Source organism: Rhinatrema bivittatum, chromosome 1 (genome assembly GCF_901001135.1).
Source record: "Rhinatrema bivittatum chromosome 1, aRhiBiv1.1, whole genome shotgun sequence".
Taxonomy (NCBI): Eukaryota; Metazoa; Chordata; class Amphibia; order Gymnophiona; family Rhinatrematidae; genus Rhinatrema; species Rhinatrema bivittatum.
The window spans coordinates 238,085,674-238,112,447 of record NC_042615.1 but is presented as its reverse complement, the minus strand read 5'-3'; the positions used below and the strand labels follow the sequence as shown (position 1 = coordinate 238,112,447).

Below are 26,774 nucleotides of genomic sequence, written 5' to 3'. Positions count from 1 at the left end.
TTTACACAACTGATGTGTTGAGTCCTGGGAGTTAGTGCTGTTTTGGTATGACAGGATCACTGAGAGGAGAGGATCATCTTGCTGGTGGCTGAAGAGGATCAGTAAGTATTGCTTAGGGAAATTTTAGAACTTAAAGTTTTGGGGAGAGGAAAACTATTGGGGTATGTTCTTTAATCTGTGTTTGTGTTTCTTATAAAAAGCAAGCCAAAAGGTACGTAAAGATTTATAATGTGTGTGCGTAGATGAGACGATGGTGCAAGGAAGAGGATGGAACCAGGTTGCTGGCGCTTACCTTTAAAAAGGAGAGAGAGCAGCTTTTAAACCTAAATCAAAGGGGAAAGCAGACAGTCACTCAGCAGCACATGGTTCGGAGGAAGGTATTTTTAAAGGATACTAATGAAGTAGGAGAGTTAGGGCATCCCAACTGAGAGGTTCCAATAAAAGCAAAAGTAGTCCATGTGCTTATAAGTAAAGAATCACCTGAGTTAAAAGATCCCAGATTTTGACTGTTAACTGAAAACACACTTTTAAATGTTTGTATGCCAATGCCAGAAGTCTAAGAAGTAAGATGGGAGAGTTAGTGTATAGTAGTGGATAATGAGTCTTAATTGGCATCTCAAAGACATGGTGGAAGGAGGATAACCAATAGTGCCATACCAGGATACAAATTATTTTGCCATGACAGGGAGGAACAACTTCGGGGGGGGGGCTTTATATCCAGGATGGCATAGAGTTCAACAGGATAAGGGTACTGCAAGAGACTAAATACACAACTGAATCTTTATGGGTAGAAATCCCATGTGTGTTGGAAGAGTATAGCATTAGGAGTATACTACCATCCACCTGGCCAAAATGATGAGATGGATGATGAATGCTAAGAGAAATTCGGAGAAGCTAGTTAAATTGGTAGTATAGTAATAATGGGAGATTTCAGTTACCCAAATGTTGACTGGGTAATTGAAATATCAGGACATGCTAGAGATAGAATTCCTGGATGGAATAAACGACAGCTTTATGGAGTAATTGGTTCAGGAACTGACTAGAGAGGAAATTATTTTAGATCTAATTCTCAGCGGAGTGCAGGATTTGATGAGAGAAACAACTGTGGTGGGGCCGCTTGGCAATAGTGGTCATAACATGATTAAATTTGAATTGATGGCTGAAAGGGGACAATAAGTAAATCCACGGTTCTAGCACTAAACTTTTAAAAGGGAAACTTTGAGAAAATGAGAAAAAAAGTTAGAAAAAACTAAAAAGTACAGCTACAAAAGTTGAGTATACAACTGGCATGGATATTGTTTAAAAGATACCATCTTTGATGTGCAGTCCAGATGTATTCTATGCATTAAAGGTGGAAGGAAGGCCAAATGATTGCTGATATGATTAAAAGATGAGGTGAAAGAGGCTATTTTAGCCAAAAGATCTACCTGCAAAAATTGGAAGAAGGATCCATCTGAAGAAACAGGATAAAACATAAGCATTGGCAAGTTACATAAGACAGACTAAAAGAGAATTTGAAAAGAAGTTGGCCATAGAGGCAAAAACTCAAAATACAATTAAAAAAAAATATATCCAAAGCAGGAAGCCTGCGAGGGAGTCAGTTGGACTGTTAAATGATTGAGAGGTTAAAGGGACACTTAAGGAAGATAAGGCCATTGCGGAAAGATTAATTCTTTGCTTTGGTGTTTACTGAGAAGGATGATAGGGATTCCAGAGATGGTTTCCAAGGTGACTATTCAGATGAGCTGATCCAAATCACCGTGAACCTGGAAGATGTAGTAGGCTGGAAGAGTAGCAAATCACGTGGACTTTTTGGCATACATCACAGGGTTCTGAAAGAACTAAAAAATGACATTTCAGACCTATTGCAAGTAATTTGTAAGCTATCACTAAAATCTTCCATTGTACCTGAAGCCTGGAAGGTGACTGATGAAACCCGATATATAAAAAGGGCTCCAGAGGTGATCCAGGAAACTACGGATTGGTGAGCTGGGAAAAACTGTGGAAACTATTATAAAGAATAAAATCACAGAACATATAGATATATACAATTTAATGGGACATAGCCAGCATGAATTTACTCAAGGGAAGTCTTGCCTGACATCTGCTACATTGTTTTGAAGGGGTGAATAAACATGTGGATAAAGGTAAACAGGTATATGTAGTATATTTGGGTTTTCAGAAGGCATTTTAACAAAGTCCCTAATGAGTGGCTTCGAAGAAAACTAAAAAGTCAAGGGATTGGAGGTGATGTCCTTTCGTGGATTATAAATTGGTTAAAAGATAGGAAACAGAGTAGGATTAAATGGTCAGTTTTTACAGTGGAAAAAGGTAAACAGAGTGCCTCAGGAATCTGTACTTAGACTGGTGCTTTTTAATATATATATAAATGATCTGGAAAGAGGTACAACGAGTGAGGTAATCAAATTTGCAGATGTCACAAAATTAGTCAGAGTAGGTTAGTTTAAATCAAAAGTGGATTGTGATAAATTGCAGGAGGACCTTGTGAGACTGGAAGATTGGGCATCCAAATGGCAGATGAAATTTAATGTGGACAAGTGCAAGGTGATGCATATAGGGAAAAATAACCCTTGCTTGTAGCTACACGATGTTGGGTTCCATTTCAGGCGTTAACACCCAGGAAAAAGATATAGGTGTCATAATGGATAATACATTGAAATCATTAGCGCAGTGTGCTGAGGCAGTTTAAAAAAAAAAAGCGAACAGAGTATTAAGAATTATGAAAGGAATGGCAAATAAAATGGAGGATGTCATAAAGTCTCTGTATTGTTCGATGGTTAGACCACACCTTGAATACTGTGCGCAATTCTGGTCACGGCACAGATATAGTTGCACTGGAGAAAATTATAGAGAAAGGTGACCAAAATGATAAAAGGGAATGACTCCCCTGTGAGGAAAAGAATAGAACTGTTCAGCTTGGAGAAGAGATGTCTGAGAGGGGATATGATAGAGGTCTACAAAATTTATGAAAGGGCTTGAAATGGTAAATGTGAAATGGTTATTACTCTTTTAAACAATGTAAGGACTAGGGGGCACTCCATGAAGGTAGAACGTAGCACATTTAAAACAAATCGGAGAAAAGTCTTTTTTCACTCAATGCACAATTAAGTTCTGGAATTTGTTGCTGGGTTTAAAAAAGGTTTGGATAAGTTCCTGAAGAAGTCCATAAACTATTAGTCAATAGGGAATAAGTACTGCTTGTTGCTGGCATTAGCAGCATGGGATCTATTTTAATGTTTGGGTAATTGCCAGGTTCTTGTGATTTGGATTGGCAGCTGCTGGAGACGGGACACTGGGCTTGATGGACCCCTGTTCTGATCCAGTATGGCATATCTTATGTTCTTATGTTGTGTTATATTTCCAGGGTTTTGTATTTCAAAATGTACCTGGCAATAGACAGAGCTCGTCTTGTCGTTGCTGAGGTGAGACCAGAATTTGAATATATCTTTTTGATTTTGAATTGTAAGGGGAAAGGTCCTTGCTCTGCGCTGGATAGACTCTAAACTTCAATCCCACATAGAACTGGTTGAATAATGCTATCAAATAATGGTAGTTTTACTGCATGGTTGAAACTGACCAGGGGTTTCTTTGCATAGAAGGCCTTTGAGACTTTTCTTGTAGTCTGTGGTTATTTATTTATTTTTTTTAAATAGCCAGTGAAGATTAAAACTTTGGAAAAAAATATAATTTAAATAACTGCTTGTGTAAAAAAAAAAAGTGCTGTTAAGAGTATATTTTCTCTTTCTTTTGAATCATTTTGAACAATTAATAAAAATGTTTGGTAATGTTCCATTATCTTAATAGACTAATATTCCATATTTTGGGTGCTTAGCATGGGAGGGCTTGGTTTTTGTTTACTGCTTGTTCTGCCTCAGAGGTTGGAATACTTGTAGAGGACCTCAAGAGTCTAGTCAGCATATTAAAAGGAGCAGGTCCTAGCTATCTGAAAGATTTCTTGTCTTAATCAGAGATGGGGACTTTTAAATTTTTATATGGTAAGGTACAGGGAAGCAGTGGAGATCTTTAAGTACTGGAATGGAGTTAATATGATCTATGTTGGTGCCTGATAGCAACCAGCCAGTGGCATTTTGGATTTGGAAGGTGTGGGTTTTTTTGTTGTTGTTGTTTTTTAATGTTCCTAACTAAAAGAACAAAATATATGAAATTGCAGTAATCAAGGGGAATTGTAATAAAGGTATGAATCATACTTGCCAGCTGAGCCTCATCAAGATAAGGATGCAATTGATCTGTTTGTCACAAATACACAAATGTCCTTGAATTGGTACCGAAATTTTCGAATCCATGTTTAGCTTTGAATCCAAACCACACTCGCGCTATGTTCTTTATGCTTGTACATTACATATTAAACCCCCATTTTGAAGAAGTGTGTTCAAAACGCTCCACTTCTTTATTCACCTTTTTTTTCTGCATTTAATTTAACTTTTTGTTAAAGTGTAATCAGTCTGTCACAGCAGCTAGACAATCATTCAGTAATAGTTTAATTTAGGCTAAGGGAAATGAGCAGCTGAATGACATTGAAAGCCAGACTTGCTGATGACTTCTTACAGGTGCAAATATTTATTGAAAAACACAGGGGACAGGATAGATTCTTGAGGAAACCTGCACACAGTCTTCCATGCAGAAGAAATATTCTCCAGCTGTTGGTAATGGTGACTTAGATAAGAGTGAAACCAGTTCACCACTGTCCACCTTAATCTATGACTCCTTTAATCATTGTAGTAGGATCTTGTGATGGAGGGCGGGGGTGGCCAACTCCATTCCTCGAGAGCATCAAACAGGCCAGGTTTTTAGGATATCCACAATGAATACGCAGGAGAGAGATTTGCATGCATGCCTCAAATGCTGCTATTAGATCCAGAAACATCACAAAGGTTTGTTCCCTTGTCCAGCATTCTACAAACTCCATTCGTTGTAGACAGCGCAACTATCTTGGTTCCTTGACCCTAAATTGCTTTGAATGTAAGGCAGTCATCAAAATCATTCCAATGATGGGTGAGGGGTTTTTTGTTTTTTTTAAACAGAATTGAAGTAAGCCAAACCAAGGTCCCCTCTGTTGCAACCAAATAGTAGGAGGTAGGGGCAGTCAGCAAAACAAACACATGAGCAGATAGTCGCAGGTGAAAAGGCAGATCATAATTTTCTCACGTTTAGGAAGATAACTGGTTAACCACGCATGCATGCATACACACACTGGCAGCCCTCATCTTTCACTGCCTCCACACTTAGTCTCATGATACTTACTTTTCTTTGTCATCTAGCCTCATCAATGGTCTGTCACTCTTCCTTTCTAATCTTCCACTTGTTTCTCAGAGCTGTCCCTCTAACCTAGGCAATGCATTACAATCCAAATAGAATCTAAGCAAGTTAATCGGACATATTGTTAGAAGCATGAGTAAGGTGTATTACCTTTTTCAGCAGTATTTTGATGTAAACTTGGCTTCTCCTCTGTTCCTTTGACTGAGCTCAGCTGTACTCTCTCTCCAGTGGCACTTTCTTCATTGTTTTCAATTTATTAAGGCAGGAGTAATTGTCCTGCCTCTGCAGCCTCTTTCTTCGGCTGAGGGGAGCAGATGTCTGGGTGCTGTGACCTGGCTGACATTTTCGCGTCCACATCCCTGGCCCCTGTAGCTATTGCCACTAATTCCAGATCAGAGTAGCTGATCGTAATGAGAGCAGTAACAATGCTGTTGCCCATTCTTTATACCACCTTTGGCTTCTAGCTGTGGCATGGCCCGGCACTTCCTGGCTGTCAGACAAATAGGCCTGTAAGTTGTAAGTAGTCCTGTTTCTGCGCACACCAGGCTGAATCACGCACGTATCTCCCAGCTTTAGCGTGCACAGGGCTCTTAAAATTGATCAGATAATGCATAATTTAACTTTTCAATGTCATTTGTTTCAAGATATCGTGGAGGTAGATAGTGTACTGGGTTCTATAAGGATTTATATACATTTTTGGAAGACCGCTTAATGTCCAGCTGTTATACGGAAGTTAGGGATATCTTCCCCCAGTTTGCTGCAACTCTAAACCATGACTCTTGGAAACCAAAAGAGTCGGAAGGGCAGAGTTTTTTTTTAATTCACTCTTCTGCTCATCGGGAGTGTGAGAATTGTTATTCAGTGGGAGGGAGAGCAGAGTCTTTGAGCCCCAGTCATCTGGCGTCTGAAGGACAGCCAGACAGCTGCAATGGAAGGGAAGAAAGGAACGCGAGGAACGGTGGTGTGGAAATGGAGATGAGAAAAAGAGGACTGTAACTGGGTGAGGTGGGGAGTGGATGAGGGCTGCCAGGGGTGTGGAGGGACGTGCACTCAGGAAGAAATTCCCTTTTTTTTTTGTATTGGGGGGGGGGGGGGGGAGAGGAAGAAATGCAGCAGGAGTTTATGGTGACTAAATTTCGTGCCTAGCGATTAAGAGCATGTGACTTAGTAAGGGAGCAGGGCACAAAGGGGGGTCTGGAAGGCAAGGTAGGCAGTGCTAGGAGAGGGCCGGGGGGGAGGGGCAGTGGCTGGGTAGAAAAGGGGGAACCAGTTTGGGCGGACCCCCCTTTTTTGCAGCCAGCCACCATCGGAGCAGCGTTGCGGCCATTTATTATCCAACAATAAATCTGTTATCGGATGAAGTTGTACGAGTCTGCAATAATTGGGAAGGGGGAGGGGGAGTTAGATGCAGCCTTTACACTGCCCATATTGAGTCCTAGAGGAATTTTTCAAGGCCTGGTGATAGGACACTGACAACTGTATGTATGTTCTGTTTCTTAGACTCCTGATGGTCTCTTGCTGAAACATCGCGCACTGCTTTTTGTTAATGTCACACAGGACTTCATGGTGCTTGCTATGCTGGCAGGGTTGAAGAGGGAATGACGCCTGTGACCTAAAGGTATTTTAAGTAATAGTTCTCACTTTAATCACTCATTGCGAGCAAGGTCTTTCTGGTGCATAGAGTGATTCAAGAATGTTTTCCTACTTGTAATTGACCAGCATTGTTTGTTTGCTATCTACCTGCTGAATACTTTTTCATGTTGAGAGTTCCTCTCAATTTCTTTGTTCTTCATTGTGGGGTTTCCCCTCTCCGTACCTTGGAGTTTTCCCATTTTCTGTTCATGGAAAGGAGAATAGTTTCATGGGTTGCTAATGTCAAATTGGCATCCCAGGACAGTTATTTAGAAAATTGTTTACAATAGTAGAGTTTTCCCATAATGAAGCAACTTTGGTTACATTAAAACAAGATGTCAGCATTCTTAACTGTGATGGATTTGCACTATTGGTGCCCACTCTCCCCCCCCCCCCCCCCCCCCCCCCCCCCTCTGCTCCATGCTAACCTGGTCCTTGTGTTGCAGTCTGTACAGTCTGCAGCTGCAGAAATATTCGATTAGCCTGTTAAACGCCAAGTTCCTTCCTGGTCTCACAAGCCACCAGGGTTGCAGAACTCTGCTTTCCTCAATAGGATGTGTATCTGCCCTGTTTTTAAAAGGGTGGGCAATTGGGTGATCCACCCCATTCAACTACAATATTCTGTAACCTTCAGAACTTAGCTGCCCCCCCAGTATTTTGGCACCCCTAAATACAGACCTGATTCTTAATAAAATACAAGTGGGCACCATCGTAAGCCTCCTAGAGGAAGACGAGCTCAGTTCCTCCTACAGGTGAAAAGATGAATGGAAACTGGGAGGGAGAATTGAGGGGCTGGGTTATGCCACCTAGAACTTGCCAGTTTTTTTGCAAAATGTTTATAGATAGGTATGATCATATAACTCAATATTCAGGCATGCAAGCTGAGTCAGTCCTGGTTTTTATTTAGAGGGAGATGTAGTCCTGTTTCTTTTTTTTTTTTAAGGGCATGCTTCTGGATTGCAGAAACAAAACATTCTGAAGCCATCACTTTAGAAACAGAATGGTTACATGGAAAATAGTTTGAGAAGGCTAGATTGAAGTACTAATATTTGAAATTATAAAGTTCCCCAAAATTGCATTGTCGCATACACCTAAAGCAGTAGGTAAAGAAAGCTGTCATTAGAAAATTTGAATAGAGAATCTAGTCTGCATAAGAACTATTTTCCTTCATGATGACATCAGAGCAAGGATTTAAACTCTCAGAAAAGTCAGTGACAGTTTATAGAACTCTGAGAATGCAGTGCTGAATTTTTTTCAGAGAGGATGTGCCATAATTAGTGACTCCTCTCTGAAGCCTATAAAAAGTGTTTGTTTAAAAGCACCTAGGGCAGTGAGAAACATATGGGAATGAGTGTGAGTGAACAAAGTAGTATTGTATAAAAGGAAGTCTAAAAAGGTAAGAGTAAGGAGTAGTCAGCTTAAAAGTAAAATAGCTGATTCGTGGAAATCTTTAATCAGCTTTTTAGCAAACAGATGTGAGAGAAACAATTGTGAAAAGGAATAAAGAAAAATCAAATGAGGTGTTTAAATTGCAAACATTGTATTAGGTTCTGAAATTGGAAACCAAATACTGTGCAGATAAAGCTTTAGTAGAGTGACCTATTTCCAGTCTTGAGAGGAGAGCATGAACATAAGAGGTATGGAGATTTTGGTTGCTATAAAAATTGGCCAGTGCCTGTCACGGGGTGGCTGAATTTAAGGCTAGTACCCTTGGTTTTGGACAATTTTAGGAATGTAGGAATAAAAACCAAGGTTTCACCACTGTCCATACAGCAAAATGGATTCTTACTTCACATTTGGACCCTTGGCGTGTATTTCAGAGAAATACAGAGATGCTGACCGTCTGACAAAGCTGCAATAGGTGACTAACTTATCTCCTGTGCCAAGCACATTCAGCTCGATCCAGTAAAGTCCGTGGGAGAGCGGACGAACGCCCGCTCTCCCGGCGCACGCACCGGCCCTTGGCCGGTGCGAGCGATCCAGTATGCAAATGAGCTGACGCGGTGCAAACGAGGAAAAGGAGGCGCTAGGGACACTAGCGCGTCCCTAGCGCCTCCTTTTGGCCTGGAGCGGCGGCTGTCAGCGGGTTTGACAGCCGACGCTCAATTTTGCCGGCGTCGGTTCTCGAGCCCGCTGACAGCCACGGGCTCGGAAACCGGACGCCGGCAAAATTGAGCGTCCGGTTTTCGGCCCGACAGCCGCGGGCCGAATTCAAAATTTTTTCTTTTTTTTTTTTTACTTTTTTTTACTTTTGGGGACCTCCGACTTAATATCGCTATGATATTAAGTCGGAGGGTGCACAGAAAAGCAGTTTTTACTGCTTTTCTGTGCACTTCCCTGGCGCCGGAAGAAATTAGCGCCGACCTTTGGGCGGCGCTAATTTCTTAGAGTAAAATGTGCGGCTTGGCTGCACATTTTACTTACTGGATCGCTCGGGCATACCTAATAGGGCCATCAACATGCATTTGCATGTTGAGGGCGCTATTAGGTGCCGCGGGTGGGCCGCGTGTTTTCCTCCCCTTACTGAATAAGGGGTAAGGGAAAACACGCGCCCAGAGCAGGGTGACAGTGCGCTCCGACGGAGCACACTTTACTGGATCGAGCTGATTGTTTGTCTAAGCCTCTGTTAAAGAATGTGAGATGAGATATAAATCTGCCAAGCTCAAAAGTACCTGGCAACCCAGGTGGGGGTAGGGGGCAAACAGTCAAAGTGAAGAAAGAAGAAGCAATCAGAATTTGACTCCTGCCCCTGTTTTTTATATGAATGAAGCTTTTGACTATGCATATGGAGGAGGGGCTCAGGGCTTGGTTAAGAAGATCCATTCACACCAGCAAGAAGCCATCCGAATCATTGCTTCCAGCTCTGCCTTGCAACTAAGCTGCTAGTCGAGATCCAGTATCCCAGAGCATTGCTTGGAAGAGCGTCTGAAGCCCTGATATTATAGCCAGTGCTGAACTTGCCTGGTTCTTTTCAAGGGACTAGGGGAGTCCTCTGCCCTTCATCCAGGTGCAGAGACCCACAGCTTGCTTCACAGTGACAGAGATAGTGTTTGGGACCTCCATCTGCTCTCACAACTCAGAGACCAAGAATCTACAAAGTGGTGAGACCGAGGGGATTCAATTCTGGATCTTGTTTAAGGGCCAGTAAGCTAGAACTATTTTTGATTTATAAGCAAGTTCCAGCTAAAGTGATGTTATGCTTCTGATTTATTCCTACCTACCAAATTAATCACCATAAGTATTAAATATGTATTATGTTTCTAAAATCATGAAATTATTAGTATTTGTTTTAGTAACCTAAGACTTTGCAAATCTCTATTCTGAAACAAACGAGTGTGAGTCCCTGGGCTGATTGGGTCATATAGAAGGTAAAATAAATGTTAATGTCTGTGCATTGCTAATTCCCATTGGGGGGAGGGGGAAGAGGGTAGTATCCAGATTGCAGCTTACACTTATATATCCTTACAGGTAATGCAAAAATTAATAATCCAGTTCTGAAGAAACTCAGATATGCATACATACTTCAAATGAAGAGAACTGATTAGTTTTCCCTGAATTTTCTCCAAAATATGGGAGTAAAAGAAAATATCTACTGTAACAGTTGCAGGTACACAGCAACTCTATCTTAAAAAAAAAATCTATAGGAACCTCAAGTTCAATTACCTTCTGAAATTAAAGCTTATGAAGGAAGGAAAATAAAACTGAGTGAGATGAAAACAGAGTGAACAACTATGTGAAGTGGCAGTGTACTTATTACTTCTGCCTACCTTATTCCAATTTATTCCTTTTCATCACTTTTATCCATCAAATCTCATATACTTCATTGTCCCATTTCACTGTTTAAGAGTTGGGTAATTTCAATTATCTCTTTATTTCACTAGCTAGACATTGAGGGATATACCTCAATTTTCAGAAGATTACTCTGTGCAAGGGAGGTAGTTTCTCTTATTGATTTGTTAAAGAATAGATAGTAGGTGGAGATCATAGCTGAAATTTCTGAGGTCAAGAGTTCTAGCAATACAAGCCCCGAGCACAAGCATCTAAAGCAGGGGTAGCCAACTCCGGACCTCGAGAGCCACAAATGAGCCAGGTTTTCGAGATATCTATAACTAATAAGCATGTGAGAGATTTACATACATTGGAAGCAGTGCATCCAAATCTCTCTCATGCATATTCATTGTGAATATCCTGAAAACCAGGCCTGTTTTTGGCTCTCAAGGACCGAAACTGGCCACCCCTGACCTAAAGCATTGTGCATCTCTAGAGAAGTAGTGTCCTCTAACCCAAACTGTATACAAACTGCACCCATGAGCAGCGTTCATCATAGAAAGCTGAGCTAATTGTTTACACACATAAAGACAGTAAAAGCTAGCAGATATTGATGCCTTAGTTTTCTTTAAGAAAGTTTCTGAAAAATAAGACACAAAGAATCAGTTCTAAGAAAGATAATGCCGTTAAGTATTTGTAATAAATTCTGTAATTAATTGGGGAAAAAAAGTTATCTGACATGGTCATATCTCATTTGAGGATAGATTTCTAAAAGTATCTGTAAGGAAAGAATTTTGTTGACTACTTGAATGCAAGTGATCTTAAGGGAGACTTATCTTGCTTAAGTAAAACTGTTTTTGTTTACAGAAGACTAATGGTTAAATTTCTCTGCCGCTAAGGTAATTGATAACTTGTTTGATAATGCATAAACTTAAGGTATTAAAAATTTAAAATTGCAGTTGAAAAATATAATTAATCTTCCTGCAAGCTTAACATCTTTAAATAAAACATACTTTCTGGGTTGTACTTCTGTTGAAATGCCCTTTCACAAATTCTAAGCCATTGACCACAAACATGTCAGTGGTAAAGAGGAGTTCTATCCAAGGTAGTTTACATAAGTGTGCATAATCTTGAAGAGAGGAAGGAAATAGACATTTAAGTACCTAAAAGCTGTAAATAATGCACAGAAAGTAAACACTTTTTTTCAGTGAAAATGAAGTTCTAGAACAAGAGCTCATAATATGAGGCTCAAAGGGGTTAAACTCAGGAGTAATATAAGGAAGTATTCAGAGAGATTGGTAGATGCATGGAATATCCTCCCACTGGAGGTTTAAAACAGTAATAGAATTCAAGAAAGCAATGGGTGAGCACAGAGGATCCTTACGTGAGAGGATATCTGAGAGAGCCTGAGATCAGAAAAGCTGTATGTGGTATTGCCTCAGGAATGGGCAGACCTAGGGTGGGAGGGGAAAGGAATGTGCTAAAGAGTTTGCCATACAGACACGAGGTTTTCTTTCTGGGGGAAAAGTTGAAAAAAAAAAAAAAGTAATCCCTGCAAATAAAATTGCAGTCTCTCCAAATATTTATCCTAAGAGAAAACTATCATGGCCGTTAGTATGTTGGGTACAACAGGATAATTTTTGGAGGCATCTCAAGAGTTAAAAGTTCCAAAAAGGACCCTCTAAATCACCCTTCCTGATAAGTGCTCATGGAAGGTGGGACATGGTTAATTAGCAGACAGAATCAGAGAAGGTCTGGTCAAATAGCCATGCCTTCACTTTTTCTTTCAAGGTGGATGGGAAATGGCACCATGGTCCAGAGATTAGGGCAGTTGAATGCTTTTATTGTGCAGGTTAGTTTGGTGGACCTCACAGCAGGGGAGGCAAAGAAGGGCAATCCTGAAGACCTGCCAGGTTATTCTCTGTCAACAAGCCTGCATGAATCAGCCATAACACATGGTAGATGTCATCATTCAGTGGTGCTGACATGGTCCCAGCTTTCTTTGTCCAAGCTGCCGCACAGACAAGTTCCCAGGCTCTCCCCCTCAGAATTGTTTGGACTGTTCTTTTTTTTTTTGGCCTGTTTCTTCCACATTGCTTTTTTTTTGTAAGCTACTGCCATGGCAACCCTATTCTGTGTCCTCTATATGCTTCCTATGCACAGCTTAAACAAATAGGGGCAGATTTTTTAAAACTACGCGCGCGCGGAAGGGTTTACGCGCGCGGGCCTTTGAAAATCCGTCCCTTAGCTTAACTCTGACTTTACTTGCAGACACAGGTGGCTGCTTCTTGAACTCCAAATTTTATTAACAAATAAAATAAACAGTTTTATTGTGCATAAAATGAAGAATACAGCAAACAGTATAGTTGGCCTCAGAAATAAGGACAGGTGAAATGAAAATAATTATGTAGTTAGCTGCTCATTCACATAGGCCTGACCAGAGAACTTGGAGGCAAGAAACTCCCAGGCACATCTGCTTCAGTCAGAAGTTAACCCTTTAGAGTTAGTGGCACCGAATACAGCAGAAGCAGTGAATGTGCAAGCTGACCAGCAGTTGGCAGTACAACAGCAAACACAAAAATTATACAGAGTAAAGCATGAACAATTGCTTTAAGAACAGCAACTGACAAGTTACTGTGAAAGCAGGACAACCGTGAATAAGTAAGAGAGCATCTGTGGAGACAGGATAAGCCCCTGAACAGAATTTTTCAGTTCTATCAAAACAAAGAAAAGTGATAAAGCTTAAATCCAAGACTGCAGTTAGTGGCTTTAAAGCCTGCTTTTGTGGATGTTCAGGCCAACATTTTTTCCAAGACAGTATGCACACAATGGATAATGAGCTCTTCACTCTTTTGGACTTTAAGAACAGTCCTAGTGTATAATCTGAAGAGGACTCTGCCTCACTGTTGCACTTCTCAGACTTTTTGTCATTTGATCCCAATACGTTGGGACCTTTATCTAATTGGATAGTGGACTGTAGAGAGCAAAGTTAGACATTGCCTGGTTTACAGATTACAGACTTTGTCAAGGCTCGTCAAGTGAAAGCCATGGTGGCTTCAGTGGCTTATCTGAGACATTTCCATTTAAGACATTTGCAAAGTTACTACTTGGTCATCTGTTCACACCTTTGCATCCCACTATCTGGACAGCATACCCCAAGGAGACAGTAATTTTGGACAAGTAGTTCTGCATAGCCTGTTTGCCCAGTAGTCCATTCTCCACCTCTTGGGTTAGGTTGTCTTAAGTAATTGCTCCTCATGTAGCAACCTTCCACTTGGGATTCTCCCCATATTATAGCAGATTTATATCTGATTATTGATGGAGAAAGCAGTTTGCTTACCTGTAAGCAGGGTGGACAGTAAGATGAATCAGCCATAATTAATTAATCCCCTCCCTGGAGAGTTTACTACATGGGTAAAACTTATGCTCTGGAAGAACTAAGAGGCCGTCAAGGCAGCATGTGGGAATTGTCATGCATGCTCAGACTGGGACCATATTGGTACTGTTAGATGTCACCCAATATATTATGGCTGACTTCATCCTGTTCTCTATGAAGAATGTGAAATACCTGAGAAATTTGGGAAGAATCACTGTGAATTGGTTGATGTAAAACTTCTTTCTTATAATCAGAATTTTGTCTGCAGGCAGATTTGTTACTGTGAAGTCTGACTGTGTGGATCAAGTTACTGTAAAAACTAAATGAAGTCAGGTAGTGTCCTTACACAATGTAAAATTCTCCCATTGAATTCTGAGGAAACATAATGGGCACACAGATCATTCATTGTAGTAATCCTGGTATATATGGAAATCTTGTAGATAAGTGCTTATACACCCATTTAACTATTTAATATGAGCTTATTAGTTCTGGCAACAATCTATTGCTTTTATAGAAAATATGAAGATATGGGAATGCATGAAGTAATGAAAATGTACCTATTTGAGTATATTTTTGCATTCTAAGGAGTATGAGGCCATAGGTATCGACTTACGTGACTTAACTTTAATGGGATTCAATCATTAGACAGGCTTGTTTTTACATGTATAGGGAAAAGGAGGCAGAGAATGCTGAAATGATACAGTGAGTTCTCTATGATGTCATTGGCATAACTGCTGTAGATTATATTCATGCGATGATATTTGTGCTAGATTGTTGGTAAATCTGTCAGGGAGTAAAATTTATCATGCATGTGAATTTAACTGTAAAAAGATGATGCAATTGATTGAATGGCAGAGTTTCAAGGCTTCCAAAGATTTCCTGGGAAATGGAACAAACATGTATTGATTAACAGTTGCATGAAACACTGCTATCGTACATCTCATGACTTTAAATGTGACTCATTGAGCTGTATTGATCATGGCTTTGTTTAAAAATTTGGAGGAGAGGAGTTAAATGCATGATGTAATAGGAATTATATAGAAGAGCATTTTCTTTGATAGGGGTTGAACGTATGTATTCATGTGTCTTAAACGATTAATAAGTGAGGACAGCATTGGGGAGTTTGTAGATTTAATCTATGATCATTCAGGTATGTGAACATACCAACTTTGCTTACAAACACTAATTTCTTCAGACTGTAGTTTAACATGCACTGGAATGCTGTATTGCATAGTATAGGTCTAAAAATGTAAAGGAGATACAGATCATGATTCTCTTATAAGAACATAAGATATGCCATACTGGGTCAGACCAAGGGTCCATCAAGCCCAGCATCCTGTGGCCAATCCAAGTCACAAGTACCTGGCAAGTACCCAAACATTAAATAGATCCCAAGCTAGGATTACATATTCATTAGCAGTTTATGGACTTCTCCTTTGGAAAAGTTTGGATAAGTTCCTAAACAGCTGTAACCACATCCTCTGGCAATGAATTCCAGAGTTTAACTATGCATTGAGTGAAAGAATCTTCTCCAATTTGTTTTAAATGAGCTACTTGGAGTGCCCTCTAATCCTTCTATCATCTGAGAGATTAAATAACAGATTTACATTAACCTTTCAGCTTGGAGAAGAGACAGCTGAGGGGAGATATGATAGAGGTCTACAAAATCATGAAAGCACTTGAACAGCCCTAACCTCTTTAGCCTTTCCTCATAGGGGAGCTGTTCCATGCCCCTTATTTTGGTTGCCCTTCACTGCACTTTCTCCAGTGCAACTACATCTCTTTTTGAGATGCAGTGATCAGAATTGCACACAGAATTTAAGGTGTGGTCTCACCATGGAGCAATGCAGAGGCATTATGACATCCACCGTTTTATTTGCTATTCTCTTCCTAATAATTCCTAACATTGTTTGCTTTTTTGACTGCAACAGAACACTGAGCTGACAATTTCAATGTATTATCCACTATGATACCTAGATCTGATTCGTGGGTGGTAACTCCTAAGATGGAACCTAACATCCTGCAACTACAACATGGGTTATCTTTCCCTATATGCATCTTCTTACCCTTGTCCATGTTAAACTTCCATCTGCCATTTGGAAGCCTAATCTTCCAATATAACAAGGTATTCCTACATTTATCACAATCCACTTGAGATTTAACTACTCTGCATAATTTTGTCATCCATAAATTTAATCACCTCACTTGTCATACCCCTTTCCATCATTTATAAATATATTAAAAAGCACTGATTCAAGTACAGGTCTGTGAGGCACTAGACTATTTACCTTTTTCCACTGTGAAAACAGACCATTTAATCCTGCTCTGTTTCCTGTCTTTTAACAAGTTTGTAATCCACAAAAGGACTTCACCTCCTATCCCATGACTTTTTTAATTTTCCTAAAAGCTTCTCATGAGGAACTTTGTCAAATACTTTCTGATAATCCAAATATACCACATCTACTGGTTAACTTCTGTCCACATGTTTGTTCCCCTTCAAAAAACATAGATTTGTAAGGTAAGATTTGGGTAAATCCATGCTGGCTATGTCCTATTAAACCATGTCTATCTAGATGTTTTGTGATTTTATTCTTTATAACAGTTCCACAATGTTTCCCAGCACTGAAGTCAGGCTCACTGGTCTATAGTTTCTTAGATCACCTTTGGAGCCCTTTTTAAATATTGGGGTTACATTGGCCATCTTCCAGTCTTCAGGTACAAAGGATGATTTTAATGATAGGTTACAAATTAATTGTAATAGGTCTAAAATTTCATTTTTTAGTTCTTTCAGAATCCTGGGGTGTATACCATCTGGTCCAGGTGACTTACCACTCTGTTTGTCAAGCTGGCCTAATACATCTTCCAGGTTCACTGTGATTTGGTTTAGTTAATCTGAATCTTCATCCTAGAAAACTGTTTCCAGAGCAGGTAACTCCCCGGCATCCTCTTCAGTAAATACCGAAGCAAAGAATTAATTTAGTCTTTCTGTGACTGACTATTCTTCCTTAAGTGTCCCTTTAATCCCTTGATCATCTAATAGTCTACCTGACTCCCTTGCAGGCTTTCTGCTTTGGATATATTTTAAAAGGTTTTTGAGTGTTTGCCTCTATGGCCAACTTCTTTTCAACTTCTCTCTTAGCCTGTCTTTATCAACTTCTTACATTTAACTTGTCAATATTTATGCTTTATCCTATTTTTCTTATGATGGATCCTTCTTCCAGTTTTTGAATGAAGATCTTTTGACTAAGGTAGCCTCTTTCTCCTCACTTTTTAACCATGCTGGCAATCATTTTGGCTTTCCTTCCACCTTTAATTTGTGGAATACATCTGGACTTCACTTCTAAGATGGTATTTTTTAACAATGTCTATGCCTGTTGCACACTCTTAACCTTTGTAGCTGCATTTTCATTTTTTTTTAAACTATTTCTCATTTTATCAGTTTCTCTTTTTAAAGTTTAGTGCTAGAGCTGTGGATTTACTTAGTCCCTCCTCCCCCCAAGTCATTGATTCATATTTGATCATATTATGATCACTATTGCCAAGCGGCCCTACTGCCATTACCTCTCTCTCCAAATCCTGTGCTCAACTGAGAATTAGATCTAAAATTGTTCCCTCTCTTGTCTGTTCCTGAACCAATTGCTCCATAAAACTCATTTTTCATCCAGGGACTTACTCTCCTTTCCTCACCAAATATATATTGTATTAACTATTCCTTGTTATTCTAGATGCAGACATCTATAGTATTATAATAAATAATCATGCTGGAACCTCTCTCTAATTTTAAAACAGGGAGGATGTAAATCTTCCCAGTCTACGCCAGCATGTTCTTTCTAATCTTTTGAAGGATCTGGATTTGTTAGATCAGGTTAACAAGGCAGTTATGAAATATTTTCATTTAATAATTCTTAAGGGAGCAATTATGAACTTTGGTGCTGTAAAGAATAAGCTAAGGAAGTAGGAACTGCAGCATGTTCAAAGAAAAAATCGGACACAGTGAGAACCAACACATCTGCAGGGAAGATAACATTTTGTTGTTTCCAACCTTGGTCCTATTAAATCAAGAAAAGACTTGTGATGCGGAACAGCACTGAACATGTGCACAAGTGCAAGTACAAGTCGACATAGTTAATAAAGGCTAAAAACAAAGCTTTGCCTGCATCCAAAGAAAGTGTTAGGCTTCTGCCACATACCAGTTAGAACTATGTATCCTCGTAGACACTCTCCGTGTTCGGCCAGCATATTTCATCATTTCTATTGTTTCCTCCTTTTTTTTTTTTATTCACACTTCACATTTTTGGCCCTGTTCTGCTTACCTTTTTCTGCAACAGTAGTTATATATACTAAGGTGGTAGCTGGTCACACGATATACCAGCCTTGGATTTTGAGGTTTTTCCATTATGCAGCAAATTTGTTAGTTCACATCACCACGTGGCCCAGGGCTAACATTATATGCCGCGTGTGGAATTATGAGCAATTTCTGCCTTAAAGGTAAAGAAAACTGTGCAGGATCTGTCATGGGCATTGTACTGATTCATGAGCTTCCTTGGATACGCGCAGTTTAGTCAGGCATGTGCTAATTTAACCGTGGCAGTGCTAACCTTAACTGCTGTTTGAACTAGGCATACATAGAGGATCCTACAAATGTTTTTGCTCCTTTGCCTTCGTTGTAGCTTCAGTGTATTCAGATTCAAAGGACAAGGTCTCAGCTATAGTTGTGAGAACTTTTTTCTATGCATTAGGAACTCTATGCAACATTTTGTAATTTGTCCCTTTCATTCAGAAAGTACCTCCCCAGTGGCACCTGCGATGGGGCCACCACTAGAGCAGGAAGGCGAGGAGATGGGGCTGCACGATCCTCAAGGGACAATGAGGCATAGGAGCTGGAGGCACAAATGGAAGGAGAGAGACTGAAGCTATTCTTCCCCCAAGGGCCCTGCTTCCTTAAGAAAAGCCTCGGACAGAGGCGAATGCTACAGCAGGCCATTGCTGACCCTGAAGCAGCTGTGCTGCACAAACATTGTGCTGGTAGAGGAGATGCAGAGATGGAGGGCCTAGCAACAAGGCCTCTATAAGGAGTTAAGGGCCGTCAAGGTGGAGTTAAAGGGCTCTGTACAGCAGCTTGTGGCCTGTCACCCTGTTTGTTTGGACCCAACTCCATAAATATTAGATGAAGGAGGGGAAAAAAGCTGCCTTGGGACAGTAAAAACGGGTTATGCCAACGTGCTTTTTGTTGATTGTAAATTTAAAAATTAGTTTTCATACTCTATATCATGTTTTGACTCTTTATTTTGAAAACAAAGCAGCCTCTTTATTTGCCAGAGACAACAATGTCATAGACTAATACAGCAACACTTCATTATACACTGATCCAGGTGTCCAATATTCAGAGTCTATTCCCTTCCTCCAGAAACACTGAACAAGGAGAAAGATGTAGAGCCCGCAAGTAGATGTGGAGTGAACAGCATACCTAGAAATGAGGGGGCATCAGGATGTTGGCCTGTGGCATGAGCATGTAATAGGTCAGGCTCATGCCACAGGCCACTGTGTTAGCATTGTGGACCCTTTGTGTTGGAGTGAGGTTGATGCAACCTACCGGGAAGGCCCAGTAGATCCTCACTGCCAACTGGCAGAGCAGATGGTGCAAAGACTGAGCTGGATCTTCATCTTTACCAGCACCTTTCCCCTCAGGTTGAGCCTTTATGTTCCGGTGGCTGGCAAGACTTAGGTGATAGTCTCTGGAGTAAATGCTGAAGAGAGGCTATGATGTCAGGCTGTGGTCAGGGATGGCGGCAAATGAGGATGGTCTGTGGTCACAGGCTATGGTCAAGGCAAGCAGAGAGTAAGGAGGTTAGGCCATAGGCTATGGTTGGTACTGAGGATAAATCCAAGGGTAGGCAGGCAGGAGAGGACGACAAAGGCTAGAAGACAGGGAAGGCTGGACAAGACTGGAGACACCAAAGACGCAAGGCAGCAACTAATGCTACCACTGAAGTAATCAACCCCTTTCTGAGGCACTGCAGAGTTGCACGGCCGTGGTTTAAATACCTACTGTGTGATGTCAACAAGAGGCACCAGATTGCTCTGTTCCTGCCACGGGGCCTTTAAGTATTGACATGAGTTATGCATGTGTGCCTAGAGGAGGGACCCGATGGTGACCATGGTGATGACTCAGGCCGTGTGGCAAAGCAGCTTTTCCTTCTCACTTGGAATGGCAGTGTTCCCTAGCCAGGCAGCAAGGGGAGTGAGTAACCCAGCTCGTGGAGGCAGGTACCCTCATTTATAAGCCCCCTTCTCGGGATCAGAGGCTTGGGCTTGGAGGGAGATAATCTATGGAAATCTTTTATTAACTGTGGTGCCTTGAGGTTGGTGGCAGGCTCCCACAAACTTCCTTTTGGTCCAAAATGCTTCTAGGCGGTGTTACTGAAGTTTTCCTCGCTGCCTCCGGGAATCTAAAATGTCTTCCACCTCGAACTGTGAGGTTGTCTAGAGGGCCAGGAAAGAATTCATGATTTCAGCAGAGGAACGTGAAATACTTTATGGATCATTAACGTTTTGGGAAGTTTTAGTTAAAAAGTAATGGGACCCATCTGTTGTTGAATGGGGTGTGGCACCAGGCAGAGAGAAGGAACTCAGAGATGCAGGTGTTGGGTGCTCAGCCGCACTAATTCGCTTTCCTTGAACTCTTGTGCTGGTCAGCATTTGGTGTTTGTGTATTTCTTAGTTCGTGTGGTGGCCTGTGATATTGAGTGGTTTGAGTTCAGAGACTGTGGAACTCCTGGGCAGAGAGACAAGCTGCTGGGCAATCCACAGCGAGGGACAGTGGGAGTGGCACACTTAGATATTTACCATACATGATCCAGAACGGTGAGGAGCCGGTGGCACTGTTTATTTTATTTATTTATTTATTTATTTAAAGTTTCTTTTATACCGATGACCGTTTACACATCGCATCGGTTTACAGTTAAAAAGGAACAAATGGGCAGAACCCTTACATATAACATTGAAAAAACAGGTTAACTTTTGGGCAGGGCCCTTACATGTAACTGAGAACAAGGTGGTTAAAAGTGGGATAGGGTATAGAGCTGACTATGCCGCGAGCGTCCGTGATATCAATAAATAGATACAGCAAAATCAGTAAAATCACAACTATTTACAAAAGCTAATTACATAAGTAGCCGAGTCAAAGTACAAAATCGATGGGCATGAGACATATTCCGAGAAATAGATTCCTAGTCATGTAGCAAATTCTTAGTTACTCAATTTTTAGTTAAACAGTGGGGGTTTATGTAATGGCAGGTGATGTGTGGTAAGCTTGCTGGAAGAGCCATGTTTTCAGTTTTTTCTTGAAAGTGGGTGTGTATGTTTCCAGGTGTATATCGGGAGGCAGGGAGTTCCATATGGAGGGGCCAGCGAGAGAGAAAGCTCTGCTTATGGTAGATGATAATTTGAAAGATTTGATGGGTTGGGCACGTAGGGTTCCTTGGAGGGCTGTACGTGTGGGTCTATTCGAGGTACGGGGGAGGAGTGGGGGGTTAATCCAATTGAGGTTAGAGTTCAACAGACTTTTGTGGATGATGGAAAGGGCTTTATAGAGAATTCGGGAGTGTATAGGGAGCCAATGAAGTTCGATAAGTGTGGGGGTGATGTGATCTCTTTTTTTTGAATTTGATAGTATCCTAGCGGCAGCGTTTTGTAGTAGTTGTAAGGGTTTGGTATAGGTGGCGGGAATGCCTAGAAAGAGTGCATTACAATAGTCTACCTTAGATAAAATGATAGACTGGAGTACAGTGCGGAAATCAGAAAAGTGTAGCAGTGGTCTGAGTTTTTTTATGGTTTGGAGCTTGAAATAGCATTCCTTGATGATAGATTTGATGAAGGGTTTGAAAGTAAGATGGTTATCAATAAGGACACCAAGGTTGCGAACGTGTGATGGGAAAGATGTGGATGAGTATGCAGGTGGGATGTCTGGGAGCGGTGGCCTATTAGATATGATTAAGAGTTCAGTCTTGCTGGGATTTAGAGCTAGTTGCATGTCATTTAGTAATTTGTTGATAGAGGAAAGACAGGCTTCCCAGTTAAGCAGAGCAGTATGGAGAGAGTCAGAGAATGGGAAGATGAGTTGCACATCGTCGGCATAAATGAAATGCTTGATGTGGAGGTTAGTGAGGAGGGTAGTGAGGGGAAGCATGTAAATATTAAATAGGGTAGAGGAGAGGGAGGAACCTTGGGGAACACCTTGGGGAAGATTAATGGGGTCAGATTCATTGTTATCTACTAATACAGTGAAAAGGCGATCCTGGAGATATGATCGTATCCAGGATAGGGCATATGTAACTGTTATGTTATGTTATGTAACTGTTATGTTACATATGTTATGTTACATATGTTATGTTACATATGTTATGTTATGTAACTGTTACAGGAGAATTCCACCCATGGCAGTAGAAGGGCCCAAATATCTTGCCTTTTGTTGACATATGTGCTGAAGAAAGCTCTGAGGACCTGATTAATTCCTTGCCTGCACATTGCCTTGGGGGTGATAGGCTGTAGTGAAGGTCCAGAGAGATGTCGAACTTACGACAGAGCCTTCCAATAACAGACAGTAAATTAAACATCTCTGGAGAGAATGTTTAATTTGCAATCTGTGCAAACAAAAAAACGTGTTGTAGAAAGAGGGATGCTAGTTCAGGGGCTGAAGGAAGCCCAGTGAGAGGCACAAAGTGCCTCTCACTGGGCACTTAGAGAACCTATCCACAATAACCCATATCATCATGGAGCCATGTGAGAGGGGGAGATCCACCACGAAATTGGTGGATATGTGGGTTTAGGGTTCACTAGGGGCTGGTAACGGCTGTAACAGTTCCCAGGGACGAGAATGATCAGTCTTATGCTGTTTGGACATGACCTTGATGTGCAGCCACCATCAGTGACGCTGAAGGAATTCGAGGGTCCTGGGCATTCCTGGGTGCTCTGCCACATGAGTCGTGCATCCATTTCAACACTTTTTTTTCCTGGAGTCTCTTGGGGATGACTGTATATTTCCTGCTGGAATGGAGGTGGTAGAGGCCAAAAAGATCCTTGCCAGATTGATATGTCATGGAGCTTCTGTGGTATCTTCAGTTAGGAAGGATTGGGATAATGCACCTGCTTGGAGGATCTTCTCAGCCATTTGGTAGAGGAGCTCAAAGTCAAATCAAGAAAAGAGGGAGCAGCGAGCCTGCTGGGGATTAAGACATTGGGCCTGCAGAAGATATTCTAAGCTTTTATGATCTGTGTAGATGGTGATCTTGTGTTGTGAGCCTTTCAGGAGATACTGCCACTCTTCCAGGACTGAGTTGCACAGGCTGGATAAACATGCGTGGGAGTAGCTTGCTATGACGGCGGTTACCACCCCTAAACAATTAGCTAGATACTTCACTTAGATGCTGTTCAGCACAGCTAACTACATTGATGGAGGGGGTGGAAGGGATGGCGGGGTGGAAGGGGAAATAGAACAAAAAGTCACTTACAAGGGACAAGAGAAAAAGATAAGTATGGGAAAAAGAAAAAAAGTGAAAGCTTGCTGGGCAGACTGGATGGACCGTTTGGTCTTTTTCTGCCATCATTTCTATGTTTCTACGATGGCTAGAAGTTCTCTGTCTCTGATAGTGTACCTTTTTCTCTGCCAGAGAAAACTTTTGAGAGAAGAATGAACAAGGAAGAAGTTTGCTTTCTGTGCTGTGTTGACTGAGTACAGTCCCAACCCCAAGGGAAGAGGCATCTATCTCAAGCACAAAAGGATGGGAGGTGTCCAGATGCTGGAGACAGGGTCCTTGGGTAAAAGCTTGTTTGAGATTCTGGAAAGCTTAAACCACTTCTGGAGGGAAGTTTCTGGTATTCGCACCTTTTCATGTGAGTCGGAGTGGCAAGGATAGATAAATTGCTGATAATTGGTGAATCAGAGAAATCTTTGTAGTTCTTGCAAGCCCACTGGCTGGGGCCATTCCAGGATGGCTTTGTTTTGACGAGGTCTGTTTAGTCTGGTACTGGAGATGATGTACCCCAGGAAGGGCAGCCTCTCCTGCTCAGAGACACTTCTCCAATTTGGCATATAGATGGTGTTCACATAAGTGCTGGAGTATCTGTTTCACTTGGGATCTTTGACTAGATAAACCGGGAAAAGATGAGGATGTCATCCAGGTATATTACTACAGAGGAGTATAGGAGGTCCTAGAAAATATCTTTCTCCATTTGTGAAAGACTGCCGGGGCATTGCACAGTCCGAAGGGCATTACTAGATATTTATAGTTAATACCTAGTATTAAAGGCGGCCTTCCATTCTTCCCCGTGCTTGATTCGGATGAGATTGTATGTGCCGTAGAGGTCCAACTTAATGAAGACCCAAGCTCCCTGCAGTCAGTCAAACAGCTTGGATATCAATGGCAGGGAGCACCAATTCTTTTCGGTGATTAGCATTAAAGCCTCTGAGGCTTTGCAGGGCCACAACATTCTGTCCTTTCGCTGTGAAGAAGAAACCTGCTTCAGCAGGTGAGGATGTTGTATGGATAAAGCCTCTGGTAAGATTCTTAGATATAGTCACTCATAGCTTTGGTTTCTGGCTCCGAGAGGGGATACACTCTACCTCATGGGGGGGGGGGGGGGGGTGGTCCTTACCTGGGAGGAGTTTGATCTCAGTCAGAGGATTGGTGAGGAGGCAGTGTCTCAGCCTGCTGTTTAGAGAACACGTCCAAATATTTCCCATATTGGGGCAATAATGATGGGAATCAGAAAAACGATAAAGGCAAGACAGGAGGAAAAGCACGTTGACCCCCAGTGGATCAGTTCAAGTGAGGACCAATGAATGATGGGTTGGTGCTTTTACAGCTAAGGGAGTCCCAGGATAATTGAATTGACTGCTCAAGATAGGACATAGAGCGTAATGATCTCGGAATGGAGGGTTAGAGGAACTGTGTTTCTGTGATTTTCCCTGGGAGGGAGGTCGCCGTAGACTGAAGAAATAGTAAGTGGTTGAGCCAAAAAGGGTTTTTACTCTATTCTGGCAGTCTGTTTTCATCTCTGCAGTATGCATATCCAGATTAATGTTCATTAGTACACAAGTCGTAACATCTATAAAGATGATATCTACTAAGGGTTACAGAGCAAACATGAGAGGACTTTTCATTAATCTGTTTCATATAGTAACACCCTACAAACAAGGTAGCCACCCCCAACTTTACTAAATGCTTGCCAATCTGCTATATATGTTCCTTGCTGTCAGTTATTGTCTCCACTCAGCAGAAAGCAATGACGCTGAGCATTATGCCTCACCAAAGAGCCACACAAACTAGAAAATAAGCCACAAATCATCAGTATTGGAGAAAATATAATTTAGGGCAGACTATCAGGTGATGTATGTTATGCTTTGCTTAAGTTGTGCCACAAGAAGGCCTAGGAATTACAGCATTACCTGTAAACACAGACTGACACCTCTGACTATAACACCACCCAACCATGGATCAAGGAAACGTCAACTAGCATAAATGTTTGGTCTTGGGTCATGATTAGCCTCCTTCTGAGTGGCTCCACATTACATAGGCAAAGACAAAACAACCTTTTCCTGTAAGGGTTCTGTAAATCTACAAGCTTTTGTGCCCTGGTGGCCCTATGTGCTGCCCACCATTCCCAGGCACATCGTACATGCTGTTTGCCAGAAGTGTGCTTATAGCCATAAAAAGGGTCAAAACCATCAACAGGGACTGTCTTTTCAGTTTGCTGTTTCCCATGTGGCATTCATGGAGTTCTAGGAAAGATGAACATAAACGAGTGTTAAATAACATGACGGCACCTAAACATTTTTGTATGCAAAGGATTCAGAGCAGAAGTAGCCAAAGCACCATCACATGGCCAGTGCTTGCTATAAATAAAAGAGCAACAAATAGGGTAAGGCTTACCTAGTCCTATCAGAGAAAGATGCTTTGTATAGGGAGAGGCCACCAGAACTGGTAGGCTCGTGTTTCAGCAGCCTATAATACTTCTTGTTCCTTTAAAGTCACAAAAATCACCTGCTATTGAACTAATATAATATTCCTGCACTGCTCCTTGGGACCCTTCGTACTGTGCTAAGAGCACTTATTTGTTGCAAGGTCTGCAGTGAGATGCAGAAGCTGGGTGTTCTCCCCCCCCCCCCCCCCCCCCCCCCACACACACCATGTTTGGTCTCTTATTGCATTTACACCTATAAAGATTACATGGAGAAGTGTACTAAGGCTTTGCCATTGATTATCAATTGGATAATCGATAGTTACCTGTGCAGTTCTGATGTTCTTCCAATGCTATGTCAGTGAAATCTGAAGCCATTCTTTCTTCTTACTTTGAACCAAGTCTGCCAGTGCTGGTTGTACCTGTGCTAGCCTGTAGTCTGGACAATTTTCATAATGCCCAACCCAATGTACATCTTTCAACACCCTGCATATGACCTTCCATCTGTGGCCTGTCACGTACCTGTACCTGAAAGGGCTAGATCATTTCTAAAACACTTCACATGCTGTAAAGCTATGTTCTCACGCAGCTGATACTTGAGGAATGAGCCTAAGGGCTTTTTTTTTTTTTGTCTTTACTAGCAGATCTGCTGTCTAATATTGAAAAAAGTTGCTCAATATACTTGTCCAGATAGGTTTTTAATATAATCGTGCAAGCAGTACTCACATTTTCGGTTTTCAAC

The 26,774-nt window shown here is 41.4% G+C and overlaps 1 protein-coding gene across 8 annotated transcripts in view; it reads left to right on the top strand.

Moving 5' to 3' along the window:
• The window catches only part of ST3GAL5 (ST3 beta-galactoside alpha-2,3-sialyltransferase 5), a 297,392-nt gene that overhangs the window by 124,791 nt on the left and 145,827 nt on the right, over window positions 1-26,774 (top strand). For 4 of the 8 annotated variants that reach the window (XM_029592756.1, XM_029592753.1, XM_029592754.1 and 1 more), the window contains one exon: window positions 6,799-6,916. The exons of 3 other annotated variants lie outside the window; for them this stretch is intronic. The gene's annotated coding sequence lies outside the window, so the exon portion shown is untranslated. Of the gene's footprint in view, window positions 1-4,776; window positions 4,914-6,798; window positions 6,917-26,774 lie in introns of those variants that run through there. One more of the 8 variants, XM_029592755.1, reaches the window with a different exon arrangement.